Here is a 5,960-nt window from a genome sequence, read left to right as displayed (position 1 = left end):
CCCCTAGTACCGGTCGTCCCGGGTCACCATCACCTCCTCCCGGGTGATCGCGAGGCCACCATCACCATCACCTCCTCCAGGTGATCGCAGGCCACCATCACCTCCTCCCTACCGATCACATGTCGACACCATCACCCCATGGGTACGACGTCGACCACGACATCCGTAGTCCATCTCCATCTCCAGCCGCCGCCGCCTCCGCCCACTAAGACTCGGTATGCACCCAGCCGGAAGCGTTTCAAGAGTCCTACCCGCAAGTTGTCGCCCCTCCCAAGAGTACCAAAGGTTCCTCCCCCCGTCCTTGGGATCTTACTTGTCGAGCAAAATGCGGCCGCTGTTGCGAAACACAACTATGATCATTTCCATAAGCCAAAACCTCCGGCGCCGAGCCATACACCGAGAAGCAAATAGCATATGCTACTTCTTTTCCGAACACACCATCGCAATATGACTTGCACGAGAAAAAGGATGACTATACACGCCACCTTGCGAGGGTAATTGATGACAAGGCTAAGAAGAAGAAGGAGGATGACGAGGCTAAGAAGAAGAAGGAGGATGACGAGGCTAAGAAGAAGGAGGATGGCAAGGCTAAGGAGAAGGATAGTGCTAGCACGAGCAAATCATCAGCCGGGAAGAAGACAAGTGCACCCCTCAAGGCGCCCAAGCAAACGACAAAAGGCAAAAAAAGAAAGGAAGTTTCCCAGCTCGGAGAACAGGCCAAACAATCGATCCCAGCACTCAAAGTGTTTGATGTTCCCAAGTTGTACCGGGAACATGGTGAAGGTTTCAATATGGAAGAAGCTGAGGCGCTAGCGGCTTCGATGTCCTGTACCGTGGAGGAATTTCTGAGTGCCGCAGATGTTGCACTACCCTTTGCTGACATAGCTCCTACATTTGTCTACGGGGCCGACTTGGTCAGTAGAGAGCGGCTGGATAAAATGCCAACGCATATGCGGATTTTGCATCAGTGGTACCTTGATGCGTGCAAGGAGAACCAAAAGTACATCGTGGCGAAGATCCCACGTGAATATTACTACCGAAAGGAGGAGATCCATATTGAGATGAATGAACTCGGCGGTTATTCAATTTAGAAGCCCTCGACAAATCTCTCATGAGCTGCTATTGCTTGTAAGTTGTTAACTACATCTAAATTCATTTTCATTCAGTTCATGTTCGTTTTCATTGCATATACTCATTATATCTTATGTGTTCTCTTATGCAGACTGAAGATCAGTGAATGCAAAAGTAATAATATTATCAATATTGGGTTTGTTGACCCAGATAAAGTACATGTTCAAACGGTAAAGCATAGCGCGTTAGATACGGGGGGAAACCTACTAAGGTTTTTGGGGGAGCAAAATTTCTGTGATTCAATACTGTTTCCTTACAACTACGAGTGAGAGTCTTAATGATCTTTTATGCACATTCAGTTTTGCTTACTCGATGTTAAGTGTAATTCCTGACGTATATACATAAACATGTGCAGCTTCCATTGGATTCTACTAGACATTCAACTTGATAAGGGAATAGTTGAAGTAAGGGACCCAATGAGTAGAGGCTCGGACGGGTTCCGCGACCTGCGGAAGTTGCTCCAAGTGTAATTTCCTTCATCGCCGCGCTATATCTTTCGTGAGATATCAATTAATTATCCACTCATTCAATCATTCTTTTGCCCGGCGGGACTTGGAAAGCTTTCAAGAAAAACATTAAGGGTACCTAGGCAGAGAAGCTAACATTTACTATCTGTACCGTGCGCCCAGCAGCCACAAGGGACGAATCTATGTGGATACTACGTTTGCGAGTTCATTCGCATGTTAACCACCGAGAAGCAGAACAATAATAAATTCAACGTAAGCAATAACATTCACAACTTTATTTATTTTCGTCAATATTTCGTTATCAACATTGATATAGTCATACTCATCATCTCATTTTCCTATATAGGTCGACTACATGCGGGACACACTCGAACCAAAGGAACACCTACTAGGAATTGCGGAGGAAGTGGCGGGAGTTTTGCTTAGAGAAGTAATAGACAACAACGGCTTGTTTAGTCCAAATAGGCGCTCTCCCTCTCCCAAAGTTTAATTAGTCCCGGTAGTCGTGAGCTCATGTATATATATATGTAAGGGGAATCGACTTTTGTTTCCAATATTTGGTTGATCAATCTATATATAAATGAACGTGTGTACAACTTCTAGTAGCGTATAAATATATGTAACTTTTATTTCGAATAAAAGGGGCGGTGGCGGGGACGGGGTGGGGGGGCTGCATCCCTCAAACCCTAAAGCGAGCAGGTTTCGGGAGCGCCACGTCGAGGACCTTTTGCCGCGGGTGGTAATACCGCCCGCGACAAAGGGTCACGTCCACTTGCGCGCCCGCGTCTGCCACGTGGTCGACCATATGTCGCAGGTGGTAAGAGACCCGCGACAAAAGGTAGACCTTTTATCGCGCCTCCGTTGTCGCGGCTGGCCGCCCGCGACAAAAGGGGCTTACCACCCGCGGCAAAAGGCCTCTTCTCCACTAGCGGTACCAGAGTGTGTATAACACTACACGTACCCAGATTGCTGGCACCTAAAAGTGCCGGTAATTGTACCAAAAGTGCCGGCAATGATTTTTCGAGGCAGAAAAAAAAGTGTTGTATTTGATCCAGTCGAGGTAGGTCTTTGCCGGCATTTTTAGGAAAGTGTCGTTAGTTATATTTTAAGGCACATCCAGAAATGCCGCTAATTAGTATTGCCGGCACTTTTGAAAGATGTCGTGGAATCTTTTTGCTGGCACTTTTTGAAAATGCCTTAGAATCTTTTTGCCGGCACTTTTCGGAAAATGTCACGAAATCTTTTTACTAGCACTTTTCTGGAGATACCGTCCAAACTTTTTGCTGGCACTTTTAAAGGATGCCTACAATTACTTTTTCAGGCTTTCAATTCTGGTGTCGCTGATTATTTTCTGACGCATTTTTACGGTTGCTATACTGCCTGCAGACCTTCAAGCAATCTACAATCAAGCATACATCACACTCAAGAAGTCAAGCAATCTTCAAAACCAATACTTCCAAGCAATCTAGATTTGAAACCAACATTTTGAAACATTCAAGGATTCACAATCCAGGCATCTAACTTCCATGACCAACAGTGTTCATCTCCACATCATGAACAACATGGTTTGAAACCATTAGATAAAATATACAACAGGGTTCATCTCCACATCATGAGCAACAGGGTTCATCTGCCGCCGAGGAAGAAAGTTGTCATGGAGTTTGGGCCCTGCCTCGCCGCGCGGCCAGATGCCTCCTCGTGCGGCCAGAGGAAGCTGCGCCAGCTGCGCCATGCATCCGACGCCGCAGTCAGGTTCCGTCCCAACGCCAAGCCCTCTTCCTCGTCGAGCAGGATGCCAGAGCACCGGTGAGCGCACCCTCCGCTCACCCTCCTGCAGTTCACTGAAAATGTTCCAAGTCCTTCATCCTTTTGATAGTAAATATGATGATAAAACACCCACAAGATAACTGTGCTTGGATCTGCCTCAGTGGAGCGTGCAAGAAGTAAAAGAGCCCCCTACAGAATGTATGTTCAGAATTAGAGGTAAGCTGAGTAGCTGAGAACATAATAAATCCAATTCATGTTTGATTGTGTAACTGTAACATGTCCCTAAGCAGTAAGCAATACAATGATCACCTTTAGCCTGTCAGGTTTGTTTACTTTTCCATAATATAAACCAAGTGCAGCCTCTAAGAATAGTGACTGAAATATTTTTCAATGGTGTACATGGCAAGAACGGCATGTGCATGTTTGAGAAGCAGTAACGAGGCTAGTCTGTACCTCGTACCTCCAGTGCAGAAGCTCGTGTAGGGTATGGCTTTCACGAAGAATCTATGTCCTACATTCTTGCTTCAGCCTCAACTGAGCTCAAGTGTGTACAACCCAGCCTCTGTACCCAGGAAGATGAAAGCAACACCTTCTGTGAAGCCAACCACCAAAATGCGCAAAATGGCACACGGAGGGAGCAACGGGTCGAGTTCGAAGACCCTACGAGGCTACGACATGCCCATGCCGCAACACCGTTAGGGCCAGCAGCCTCCATTGACCAGGTCAGAGCTGACCTTCAAGTGCTCTAGCAAAATAAAGGATCACTTCATTGCCAAACCAGAAAACATGGAGAGGATATCATAGTACTCAACTAATCCAGCAAAACATATGCAATTTGTTAATTATACTCATGCATGCTCTCAGAGTTCAAATACTACACTCAAATGTTGTTCAATAGTTATAAGTGAAAACACATGCATTCTCGCAGAGTTCATGCTCCTTCAAGTGCAGTACTAACAAAGACAGATTGTTTTTTGAATGTAGTCCAATGCCAAATTGAATAATGAAAATGCCTCTGCCAGATTTTGGATACTCGTTAGAAATCATCACGGTGGCTTAGGGCACATACTGATCTGTTGGAATAAATCGTTAATTAAGCAGGCCTACAACATAAGCAAATGTCCCAAAATATGTACGTACAACTACAAAAACTCACAAAATAAGTGGTTTGCCCATATATGTGAAAAAACCAAGCAACTAAATAAGTGGTTTGCCCATATATGTAAGAAACTAACTTATAAGATATCTTCATTTTCCAAGTATCATATTACAAATGTGAAGAGGTAAATAGAAGAAAGCATAAAACATGGCATACATTGCAAAAGCTGCTAAATTAAACCTTTAAAAGTAACTTTTCTATTGGGCTTACAACTTTAATATTCTACTTAATTATTATGAATAGCCTTCACAAAATAAGATCTACCACTTGTCATTATATTGCAAAAATGACCATGAGGGAAATATGGGTACTCTTACATATGTGCAGATGGCAAAAGAGATTAGTCATAAGTTAGAGCTGTTTTACGGTGATTGGCACGGAACTTAGGTTCCGTCTAATCTGATTTAGGTTCCGTCTAATCTGATTTTTCGTGACCGTTGATTAAAACAACTCTTAACAATTATTTTACTTTGACGATCAAAACTGTACATGCGAGTGGTTGATTTTTTTTTAATAATTTCATCAGTGGATATGGGTCAAACATCCGTTCAATGGAGCGCCGCCGCCACCTCTTTCACGGAGAACCACCACGGTGTGTGGTGCTCCCCATCGAAGGCCCTCATGATGGCCACCCCACGCCTCCCAGAAACCAGAGATCTCGATCCTCCCGGCGCAGATCCCAGCCGATGCCTGACCAAAGACTTCTCCGCGGCCATGTCTGCTGCGCCATCGCTCTCTTCACTAGCTGGATCGGAGTCCCAGCCACCACAGATGGATCGGAGTCGGCAGCCGCCGCCCTCCTCTCCTACGGGGTCGGACACCATTCGTCAAGGTTAGTCAATTACTTCAAGAAATTCGAGGCCGCCTGGTACGCGTGGTTGCCTTCCCTTTGGTGCTAGATAGGTCGTTGCGTGATTGATTGCTTTTATTTGAGCAGATGCAGCCATACAACAAGTATCTTCTTTGTAGTTTAAAGAAAAGAGAAAAGGAAAGAGGAATCTGATTCAACAGTTAGACTGCTAGTAACCTTGGGCTATGGTGGGTTGCAGATGTATATGGATATGGCTAGCAATTTCAGATTTTTGTTGGGGTCCTCATCTCTTAGTGAACTATCCTTGTACTGTACAATATAATGTTTTGAAACATTTTCTGGCCGTACCATGTTGCTTCCTGGCAGACATCTAGTTATTGGACTGCTTTTAGCGCCCAGGTTTCTATAGAGCGATTAGTATCTAGAAGTGGCATTTAGCTTTTTGCTGAATAGTGAATAGGGTAGATTTGTGCAACATGTCAGCCTTTGGATAATTATTTCAATCCTTCCTAGCTCAACTTACTTCGGCTGTACCTAGTGATCTTGACTTTTTGTTCTTGCATACAGTGAGACATCTAAATATGAAATTTATCTTGGTCTTGTTGAACCTTGTAGCTAGACTCTG

This window comes from Lolium rigidum, chromosome 4 (genome assembly GCF_022539505.1).
Source record: "Lolium rigidum isolate FL_2022 chromosome 4, APGP_CSIRO_Lrig_0.1, whole genome shotgun sequence".
NCBI lineage: Eukaryota > Viridiplantae > Streptophyta > Magnoliopsida > Poales > Poaceae > Lolium > Lolium rigidum.
The sequence above is the reverse complement of the archived record's forward strand: the minus strand, read 5'-3'. Positions refer to the sequence as shown.